Source organism: Engystomops pustulosus, chromosome 1 (assembly GCF_040894005.1).
Source record: "Engystomops pustulosus chromosome 1, aEngPut4.maternal, whole genome shotgun sequence".
Taxonomy (NCBI): Eukaryota; Metazoa; Chordata; class Amphibia; order Anura; family Leptodactylidae; genus Engystomops; species Engystomops pustulosus.
The window spans coordinates 288,092,685-288,105,065 of NC_092411.1; the positions used below are offsets into that span (position 1 = coordinate 288,092,685).

Genomic DNA, 12,381 nt, shown 5'->3' on the forward strand with positions numbered 1-12,381 from the left:
ATGCCTCATTACAGACACTTGTTAGAACCATGTGCCATGGACCGGCACCGGGGGCATTTATCACTGCACCTGTGCCCGGGACTGGTGACTCCCTTCATACCTGGGCATCACCCTCCTATGTTATGAGCTGTAAGGTAGAGCGGAGCGGAGCGGAGTCCCGGGTGTCTATTGTTATGGTCTACATTTGCCCAGTTGCAGCTCCTACACCCGGTGCCCTCTCCCTGCAGGTCCTACACCCGGTGCCCTCTCCCTGGTGCCCTCTCCCTGCAGGTCCTACACCCGGTGCCTTCTCCCTGGTGCCCTCTCCCTGCAGGTCCTACACCCGGTGCCCTCTCCCTGGTGCCCTCTCCCTGCAGGTCCTACACCCGGTGCCCTCTCCCTGCAGGTCCTACACCCGGTGCCTTCTCCCTGGTGCCCTCTCCCTGCAGGTCCTACACCCGGTGCCCTCTCCCTGGTGCCCTCTCCCTGCAGGTCCTACACCCGGTGCCCTCTCCCTGGTGCCCTCTCCCTGCAGGTCCTACACCCGGTGCCTTCTCCCTGGTGCCCTCTCCCTGCAGGTCCTACACCCGGTGCCCTCTCCCTGGTGCCCTCTCCCTGCAGGTCCTACACCCGGTGCCCTCTCCCTGCAGGTCCTACACCCGGTGCCTTCTCCCTGGTGCCCTCTCCCTGCAGGTCCTACACCCGGTGCCCTCTCCCTCGGGTCTCACACCCGGTGCCCTCTCCCTGGTGCCCTCTCCCTCGGGTCTCACACCCGGTGCCCTCTCCCTGCAGGTCCTACAGCCGGTGCCCTCTCCCTGGTACCCTCGCCCTGGTGCCCTCTCCCTCGGGTCTCACACCCGGTGCCCTCTCCCTCGGGTCTCACACCCGGTGCCCTCTCCCCGGTGCCCTCTCCCTCGGGTCTCACACCCGGTGCCCTCTCCCTGCAGGTCTCACACCCGGTGCCCTCTCCCCGGTGCCCTCTCCCTGGTGCCCTCTCCCCGGTGCCCTCTCCCTGGTGCCCTCTCCCTGCAGGTCCTACAGCCGGTGCCCTCTCCCCGTTGCCCTCTCCCTCTGGTCTCACACCCGGTGCCCTCTCCCCGGTGCCCTATCCCTCTGGTCTCACACCCGGTGCCCTCTCCCCGGTGCCCTCTCCCTGGTGCCCTCTCCCCGGTGCCCTCTCCCCGGTGCCCTCTCCCTCGGGTCTCACACCCGGTGCCCTCTCCCTCTGGTCTCTGCTCCTTTCCCGTTGCTCAGCAGCTGCAAATCTCACAAGGAAACAACGAAATATTTATTGTCATCCATCAATTTCTACAGAAAGGGGAATTTCCTGCACAAGAAAAGAGAAATGAAACCAAATCCGACAAAAATATCATCCACATAATATACAGGACACTAATACACAGGACTCTAATACACAGTATCATCCACATAATATACAGGACACTAATACACAGTATCATCCACATAATACACAGGACTCTAATACACAGTATCATCCACATAATATACAGGACTCTAATACACAGTATCATCCACATAATACACAGGACTCTAATACACAGTATCATCCACATAATATACAGGACACTAATACACAGTATCATCCACATAATATACAGGACTCTAATACACAGTATCATCCACTTAATATACAGGAGACTCTAATACACAGTATCATCCACATAATATACAGGACACTAATACACAGTATCATCCACTTAATATACAGGAGACTAATACACAGTATCATCCACATAATATACAGGACTCTAATACACAGCATCATCCACATAATACACAGGACACTAATACACAGTATCATCCACATAATATACAAGACACTAATACACAGTATCATCCACATAATACACATGACTCTAATACACAGTATCATCCACATAATACACATGACTCTAATACACAGTATCATCCACATAATACACATGACTCTAATACACAGTATCATCCACATAATACACAGGACACTAATACACAGTATCATCCACATAATACACAGGACACTAATACACAGTATCATCCACATAATATACAGGACACTAATACACAGTATCATCCACATAATATACAGGAAACTAATACACAGTATCATCCACATAATATACAGGACACTAATACACAGTATCATCCACATAATACACATGACTCTAATACACAGTATCATCCACATAATACACATGACTCTAATACACAGTATCATCCACATAATATACAGGAGACTAATACACAGTATCATCCACATAATACACAGGACTCTAATACACAGCATTATCCACATAATACACAGGACTCTAATACACAGTATCATCCACATAATATACAGGACACTAATACACAGTATCATCCACATAATACACAGGACTCTAATACACAGTATCATCCACATAATATACAGGACACTAATACACAGTATCATCCACATAATACACAGGACACTAATACACAGTATCATCCACATAATATACAGGACTCTAATACACAGCATCATCCACATAATATACAGGAGACACTAATACACAGTATCATCCACATAATACACAGGACTCTAATACACAGTATCATCCACATAATACAAAGTATCAATTACAACATACAGTACAATACAATGTGTCCTCCTTATACAGGGTACAAAGATCTACACATCACAGTATAAGGGCAGAGCAATAACACAGGATAGAATATAATACATACAGTATATAATGGAAGACATGGAGAGTATCTCAGCAGTGATACCTTATAGATTAGATACACTCCACACTATATTCTAGAGAGAGAGGATGGGACCATCACACTATACAGAACATATATATATACATTGTACATCTCCCATCCGGGCTGCGGTACCGCAGGACTCTGTACACACCAGCGATTATTATTATTATGCATTAGATACACGGAATTATTCAGGATGAAATATTTTGTCGGATTCCCGAATGTCTAGAGGTCCAGGAGAGGAGGGCATTGTGTCACCTGTAGTACTACACACCCTGCGACTGTGATATTTATCTGTCCTGGATTACTTAATATCGGGGATTATACTGATGATAGATTGGATTATTATTAATAAATCAATTCTACAGATAATTACTAGATATTAGAGATACGTAATGATTATCAGATACATGGGATTAATGATCAGATTAATAACGATTATTCCATTCTTATTATTGATGAGTAGATTAGTAATGATTATTAGCGGTTTATTATTAATGATTAGGGATCCGAATGTCTTGTTTTTGGGATTATTATTGATGAGTGAATATTTTTTAATTTTAAGAATCAAATATCCCGGATTATAGGGGGAATAATAGATCGTCTGACTTCTACCATTCATGATCAGATATCTGGGATTACTAATGATGAGATTATTAATTTTATTATTATTGATTATTATATCGTGATGATTATTATTGGGAGTGAATATCCGGGAGATTATCGATGATTTATAGAAGATTTATGGGTTTATTAATGATGATTCGATGTCTCAAATAATGATTAATTATATATGAAATTGTTAAATTCTGATTATCAATCTTGGATTATAATTTATCCGATATCTGGGATTATTATTGACAATGTAATTTCTATTCAGATTATTAGATATCGGGGATTAATATTGTCCGGTTGGATACCCGGGGTTATAAATGATCATTTATCTGGGTATCTGTGGGATTATAAATAATTGATTCGATATCTGGGATTATAATGGACTATTAGATATTAAACACCTGAAATCATCATTGATTATTTATCTGTGATTGTTGTTGTAGATGATTCGCTTCTGGATTATTGAGGATGATTACAGACATGTTATTCCTATGGATGAGACATATGAGGTGAGTAAATATTTGGGATTACACTTGATGAAAATATAACTGGATTATTAATTCATGAAAATAAATGACAATTTCCTGCGATGTGTGAATAAACCCTAAACTCCCAGTTTCCATCTTCTCCAGTCTCCAGGTAGATGTAATGTTTCCCATTTAGAATGAATGAGATTTAGTTTTTGCAGAACTGAACAGAAGTCGGAATGTCCTGTAACCCGGTGACATAAAGCTGCACAGCGCTGCTCCGCTACAATGTATCAGGAGACGGATCTCCCTGTCACTGCTGACACATTGTACGGCGCCCTCTAGCTGCAGGAGAAGGACTCGGTTAGTGAATTAGAGCTGCTACTCACAAGTGGGGTCTTAAAGGGAAACCATCATCCAGTGTGAACATGCAGAATGCAACCAGTGCTAGGTGTAATTCTCACACTGCTGTGCTCTGTGGTCTCTGCAGCCAGTGTTAGGTATAATACTCACACTGCTGTGCACTGTGCTCTCTGCAGCCTGTGTTAGGTATAGTACACTGCTGTGCACTGTGCTCTCTACAGCCAGTGTTAGGTATAATACTCACACTGCTGTGCTCTGTCCCAGTGTTAGGTATAATACTCACACTGCTGTGCACTGTGCTCTCTGCAGCCAGTGTTAGGTATAGTACACTGCTGTGCTCTCTACAGCCAGTGTTGGGTATAGTACTCACACTGCTGCGCTCTGTGCTCCTTGCAACCAATTTTAGGTATAGTACTCACACTGCTGTGCTCTGTGCTCTCTGAAGCCAGTGTTAGGTATAATACTCACACTGCTGTGCTCTGTGGTCTCTGCAGCCAGTGTTAGGTATAATACTCACACTGCTGTGCACTGTGCTCTCTGCAGCCTGTGTTAGGTATAGTACACTGCTGTGCACTGTGCTCTCTACAGCCAGTGTTAGGTATATTACACACACTGCTGTGCTCTGTCCCAGTGTTAGGTATAATACTCACACTGCTGTGCACTGTGCTCTCTGCAGCCAGTGTTAGGTATAGTACACTGCTGTGCTCTGTGCTCTCTACAGCCAGTGTTGGGTATAGTACTCACACTGCTGCGCTCTGTGCTCCTTGCAACCAATTTTAGGTATAGTACTCACACTGCTGTGCTCTGTGCTCTCTGAAGCCAGTGTTAGGTATAATACTCACAATGCTGTGCTCTCTGCTCTCTGCAGCCAGTGTTAGGTATAGTACTCACACTGCTGCGCTCTGTGCTCCTTGCAACCAATTTTAGGTACAGTACTCACACTGCTGTGCTCTGTGCAGCCAGTGTTTAGGTATAGTACACACAATGCTGTGCTCTCTGAAGCCAGTGTTAGGTATAATACTCACAATGCTGTGCTCTCTGCAGCCAGTGTTAGGTATAGTACTCACACTGCTGCGCTCTCTGCAGCCAGAGTTAGGTATAATACTCACACTGCTGTGCACTGTGCTCTCTGCAGCCAGAGTTAGGTATAATACTCACACTGCTGTGAACTGTGCTCTCTGCAGCCAGTGTTAGGTATAGTACTCACACTGCTGCGCTCTGTGCTTTCTGAAGCCAGTGTTAGGTATAGTAATCACACTGCTGTGATCTGTGCAGCGATTGTTAGGTATAATACTCACACTGCTGTGCTCTGTGCTCTCTGCAGCCAGTTTCAGGTTTAGTACTCACACTGCTTTGCTCTGTGCTCTCTGCAGCCAGTGTTAGATATAATACTGACACTGCTGTGCGCTGTGCTCTCTGCCGCGAGGTGTTAAGTATTGTCCCTGGTTATATGTGTGATTATACCCCTCTATATCTTGTTTGTAGCAGCGGGACTGTGAAATATGGATATATATTACAGGATTGTTGGGGTCATGTCCTCACACTGCTGTGCTCTGTGCAGCTTGTGTTTGGTATTGTCCCCGGAAAGATGTGTGATCATACCTTTGTGTATGTTGGGTGTACTCTAATATTTTAGTTTCTCCATATGCATTTCCTCACAATGCTGTACACACAGCATGTAATTGCTCAGCTTCTGGTTGAATAGTACAGCAGGCAATCCCAGCAGAGAGTACTATGCAGGGCACAGCAGTGTGAGGAAACCTCCGGTGGCTGCAATCCTGGAAAGGAATATGTTACAGGGATTTCTTAGGAGAGTAATATGGATGTTCAGAGGGGAAAATTTACAGTATTTCTGGGGTCTTCATTAATGTTGGGGTGTAAGGAAATATTCCCTACTTGTGATTGGTCAGGGATGTCTGGGGTCTGACCGCAGCCGTCTCCTCTGAAGTCTCTCAGATCCTGTCCTAGACCAGTGTTCGCACAGCGCGGAGCCTGAGGAGGTAGGTGACCCCTGGACTTCTAGCACGTCACACAGGGGCCCCGGTACTATAGGGGCAGTGACTGTATGTGCCCATGAAAGTGAGAGTTACAGAGCAGGAAGAGCAGCGTCTCCAGCAGCGCAGAGGGTTTCAGCAGATGTCACATGATGCTGCTGGTGAGTGATGTTAGGGGGCCGCAGCACAGAGTATTTCAGGAGCTGCCGGGGCTCATATGGCAGCGCTGTCCCTTTCTTCCTATAATTGTGGGATACTTTCCTGGAATGTCTCATTATTCCGCTTGTATAATGTGTGAAATATGTCAAATCAATAAAAATATTTACAGAATCTGCTGGAAATTCTCTGGGTTATAAAAGGGCCATATGCTCACAATGTGCGGAGAGCGCAGCGTGTGGGGCGTATGGGGCGTAGAGGGAGTATGGGGTGTGAGGGGTGTATAGGGAGTATGGGGGGTGAGGGGTGTATAGGGAGTATGGGGTGTGAGGGGTGTATAGGGAGTATGGGGTGTGAGGGGTGTATAGGGAGTATGGGGTGTGAGGGGTGTATGGGGTGTATAGGGAGTATGGGGTGTGAGGGGGGTATAGGGAGTATGGGGAGTGAGGGGGGTATAGGGAGTATGGGGTGTGAGGGGTGTATGGGGTGTATAGGGAGTATGGGGTGTGAGGGGGGTATAGGGAGTATGGGGTGTGAGGGGTGTATAGGGAGTATGGGGTGTGAGGGGTGTATGGGGTGTGAGGGGTGTATGGGGTGTATAGGGAGTATGGGGTGTGAGGGGTGTATAGGGAGTATGGGGTGTATACGGAGTATGGGGTGTGAGGGGTGTATGGGGTGTGAGGGGTGTATGGGGTGTAAGGGGTGTATGGGATGTATAGGGCATATAGGATATGTGTAGTGTATGGGATATATAGGGTTTGTGTAGTGTATAGGATGTATAGGGTGTATGGGGTGTGAGAGAGGCCCCTAATAACTTGTCGGGGGAGTGATGGGACCACTACGAGGTGGAGCACCGGGGTATGAGGACAGGGGGCAAATCACCATAAATGAATGATCATATGGCCCACCCCAGTAAAGAGCAGCACCCGTAGCCTATAGCATGGATCAGCAACTACTGGTGACCCCCCAAAATAATCAGCATGCACAGCCTAGTATAGATGAGCACCTATAGACTGTCCTACGATGGGACAACACCCTTAGGTAGCACCAGAATAGACCTGACCTTACGGATAACCCTGGTATAGATCAGCACCTATAGCCAGCCCCAGTATAGATACACACCAATATGTTGCCCCTGTATAAATGAGCACATATAGGTGACCTCCAGTAAACCCCGGCCCCTATGGCATGTCCTTATACATTTATCAGAAGTGATTATATACTGTATAGGGAAGACTATAGGTGATATTCTATACTGGTGCACCAGTAGGTTCTGATCACCATCTCCCTCCTGCCTCTCTGGAGCTCAGACATAGTGATCCCGGGGTTCTTCTTTACCTCTCACCAAGGCTCTTGTCCCATGACTGCTTACTTTGGCTGGACAGCCAGGTCATGGAAGAGTTGTAGTCGACCAAAACTTTTTCCATGTAAGGATTATGGAGGCCACTGTGCTCTTAGGAACCTTGAGTGCTACAGAAATGCTTTTGTAACCTTTCACAATTCTGTCTCTGTGTTCCTTGGGCAGTTCCTTAGACCTCATGGTTCTCCTGCACTCTGATATGCACTGTGAGCTGTGAGGTCTTATATAGACAGGTGGAGCCTTTCCTAATCAAGCCCAATCAGTTTAATTAAACACCGCTAGACTCCAACGAAGGATTAGAACCATCTGAAAGAGGATCAGAATGTGAATTACATATGAGTGCCACAACAAAGTGGCTGAATACTTTGGCTTTTCTTTTTTAATTAATTAGCAAAATTAACTTCATTTTGGGTTTTTTTCTGTTAAGAGGGGGGGTAGGGTGCACATTACTGGGGTGCAGAGTGCACATTACTGGGGTGCAGAGGGCACATTACTGGGGGGGCAGAGTGCACATTACTGAAGGAGCAGAGGGCACGTTACTGGGGGCAGAGGGCACATTACTGGGGGTCAGAGGGCACATTACGGGGGGGGGGGCATGAGTGTGCATTACTGGGGGGCAGGGTGCACATTACTAGGGGCAGAGTGCACATGACTAAGGGACAGAGGGCACATTACTGGGGGGCAGAGGGCACATTACTGGGGGGCAGAGGGCACATTACTGCAGGGATAGAGTGCACATTACTGCAGGGCAGAGGGCACAATACTGGGGGGGCAGAGTGCACATTACTGGGGGGCAGAGTGCACATTACTGGGGGGGCAGAGGGCACATTACTGCGGGGCACAGTGCAAATTACTGGAGGGGCAGAGGGCACATTACTGGAGGGGCAGAGTGCACATTACTGGGGGGCAGAGGGCACATTACTGGAGGGGCAGAGTGCACATTACTGGGGGGCAGAGAGCACATTACTGGGGGCAGAGTGCACATGACTGAGGGACAGAGGGCACATTACTGGGGGGCTGAGGGCACATTACTAGGGGCAGGGGACACATTACTGCAGGGACAGAGGGCACATTACTGGGGAGGCAGAGGGTACATTACTGCAGGGACAGAGTGCACATTACTGCGGGGCAAAGTGCACATTACTGGGGAGGCAGAGGGCACAATACTGGGGGGCAGAGAGCACATTACTGGGGGCAGACGGCACATTACTGGGGGGCAGAGAGCACATTACTGGGGGCAGAGGGCACATTACTGCAGGGCAGAGGGCACAATACTGGGGGGGCAGAGGGCACATTACTGGGGGGCAAAGTTCACATTACTGGGGGGCAGAGTGCACATTACTGGGGGGGCAGAGGGCACATTACTGAGGGAGAGCAGAGGGCACATTACTTGGGGGCTGAGGGCACATTACTGGGGGCAGAGGGCACATTACTGGAGGGGCAGAGAGCACATTACTGCGGGGGCACAGTGCAAATTACTGGAGGGGCAGAGTGCACATTACTGGGGGGCAGAGAGCACATTACTGGGGGCAGAGTGCACATTACTGAGAGACAGAGGGCACATTACTGGGGGGGGGGGCAGAGTGCACATTACTGAGGGACAGAGGGCACATTACTGGTGAGGCAGAGGGCACATTACTGCAGGGACAGAGTGAACATTACTGCGGGGCAAAGTGCACATTACTGGGGAGGCAGAGGGCACAATACTGGGGGGGCAGGGTGCACATTACTCAGGGACAGAGGGCACATTACTGGGGGGGCAGAAGGCACATTACTGGGGGCAGAGGGCACATTACTGGGGGGCAGAGGGCACATTACTGGGGGGCAGAGGGCACATTACTGGGGGACAGAGGGCACATTACTGGGGGTAGAGTGCACATTACTGGGGACAGAGGGCACATTACTGGGGGGGCATAGTGCACATTACTGGGGGGGCAGAGGGCACATTACTGGGGTGCAGAGGGGACATTACTGGGGACAGAGGGCACATTACAGGGGGCACAGTGCACATTACTGGGGGGCACACTGCACATTACTGGGGGGGCAGAGGACACATTACTGGGGGGCACAGTTCACATTACTGGAGGGGCAGAGAGCACATTACTGGGGGGGCAGAGGGCACATTACTAGGGGGCAGAGAGCACATTACCGGGAGGAAGTGTGCACATTACTTGGGGGCAGAGTGCACATTCCTGAGGGGCAGAGTGCACATTACTAATGGGGCAGAGGGCACATTACTAGGGGCAGAGGGCACATTACTGGGGGGGCAGAGAGCACATTACTGGGGGGGCAGAGAGCACATTACTGGGGGGGCAGAGGGCACATTACTGGAGGAGGCAGAGTGCACATTAATGGAGGGGCAGAGAGCACATTACTGGGGGGGCAGAGGGCACATTACTGGGGGGCAGAGAGCACATTACTGGGGGGGCAGAGGGCACATTACTGGGGGCAGAGGGCACATTACTGGGGGGCAGAGAGCACATTACTGGGGGGGCAGAGGGCACATTACTGGGGGGCAGAGAGCACATTACTGGGGGGGCAGAGGGCACATTACTGGGGGCAGAGGGCACATTACTGGGGGGGCAGAGGGCACATTACTGGGACCGAGTGCACATTACAGAGGGGCAGAGTGCACATTACTGGGGACAGAGGGCACATTACTGGGGGGGCATAGTGCACATTACTGGGGGCCAAGTGCACATTACTTGAGGGGCAGAGAACACAATACTGGGGAGGCAGAAGGCACATTACTGGGGGGGCAGAGTGCACATTACTGGGGGGCACAGTTCACATTACTGGGGGCCAAGTGCACATTACTGGAGGGGCAGAGAGCACATTACTGGGGGGGCAGAGAGCACATTACTGGGGGGGCAGAGGGCACATTACTGGGGGGCAGAGGGCACATTACCGGGAGGAAGTGTGCACATTACTTGGGGGCAGAGTGCACATTCCTGAGGGGCAGAGGGCACATTACTGGGGGCAGAGGGCACATCACTGGGGGGGCAATGAGCACATTACTGGGGGGGCAGAGAGCACATTACTGGGGGGTAGAGTGCACATTACTGGAGGGGCAGAGAGCACATTACTAATGGGGCAGAGGGCACATTACTGGGGGCAGAGGGCACATCACTGGGGGGGCAATGAGCACATTGCTGGGGGGGCAGAGAGCACATTACTGGGGGGTAGAGTGCACATTACTGGAGGGGCAGAGAGCACATTACTGGGGGGGGCAGAGGGCACATTACTGGGGGGAAGAATGCACATTACTTGGGGGCAGAGGGCACATTACTGGGGGCAGAGGGCACATTACTGGAGGGGTAGAGAGCACATTACTGGGGGGTACAGTGCACATTACTGGGGGGGCAGAGGGCACATTACTGGGGGGCAGAGTGCACATTACTGGGGAGCAGAGAGCACATTACTGGGGGGGCAGAGGGCACATTACTGGGGGCAGAGGGCACATTACTGGGGGGCAGAGTGCACATTACTTGGGGGCAGAGTGCACATTCCTGAGGGGCAGAGGGCACATTCCTGAGGGGCAGAGGGTACATTACTGAGGGGAATAGGGCACATTTCTGGGGAGCAGAGAGCACATTACTGAAGGGCAGAGAGCACATTACTGGGGGGGAAAGGGCACAATACTGGGGGGGCAGAAGGCACATAACTGGGGTGCAGAGGGCACATTACAGGGGGCAGAAGGCACATAACTGGGGTGCAGAGGGCACAATACTGGGGGCAGAGTGCACATTACTGAGGGACAGAGGGCACATTACTGGGGGCAAAGGGCACATTACTGGGGGGCAGAGAGCACATTACTGGGGGGGCAGAGGGCACATTACTGGGGGGCAGAGAGCACATTACTGGGGGGGGCAGAGGGCACATTACTGGGGGGAAGAATGCACATTACTTGGGGGCAGAGTGCACATTACTGGGGGGCAGAGAGCACATTACTGGGGGCAGAGTGCACATTACTGAGAGACAGAGGGCACATTACTGGGGGGGGGGCAGAGTGCACATTACTGAGGGACAGAGGGCACATTACTGGTGAGGCAGAGGGCACATTACTGCAGGGACAGAGTGAACATTACTGCGGGGCAAAGTGCACATTACTGGGGAGGCAGAGGGCACAATACTGGGGGGGCAGGGTGCACATTACTCAGGGACAGAGGGCACATTACTGGGGGGGCAGAAGGCACATTACTGGGGGCAGAGGGCACATTACTGGGGGGCAGAGGGCACATTACTGGGGGGCAGAGGGCACATTACTGGGGGACAGAGGGCACATTACTGGGGGTAGAGTGCACATTACTGGGGACAGAGGGCACATTACTGGGGGGGCATAGTGCACATTACTGGGGGGGCAGAGGGCACATTACTGGGGTGCAGAGGGGACATTACTGGGGACAGAGGGCACATTACAGGGGGCACAGTGCACATTACTGGGGGGCACACTGCACATTACTGGGGGGGCAGAGGACACATTACTGGGGGGCACAGTTCACATTACTGGAGGGGCAGAGAGCACATTACTGGGGGGGCAGAGGGCACATTACTAGGGGGCAGAGAGCACATTACCGGGAGGAAGTGTGCACATTACTTGGGGGCAGAGTGCACATTCCTGAGGGGCAGAGTGCACATTACTAATGGGGCAGAGGGCACATTACTAGGGGCAGAGGGCACATTACTGGGGGGGCAGAGAGCACATTACTGGGGGGTA

The 12,381-nt window shown here is 50.4% G+C and overlaps 1 long non-coding RNA gene across 3 annotated transcripts in view; it reads left to right on the forward strand.

Moving 5' to 3' along the window:
• The window catches only part of LOC140083599 (uncharacterized), a 61,543-nt gene that overhangs the window by 7,806 nt on the left and 41,356 nt on the right, over nt 1-12,381 (forward strand). For all 3 annotated transcript variants that reach the window (XR_011849943.1, XR_011849944.1, XR_011849942.1), the window contains exon 2: nt 3,768-3,833. This is a non-coding gene — a long non-coding RNA (uncharacterized lncRNA). The remainder of the gene's footprint in view (nt 1-3,767; nt 3,834-12,381) is intronic.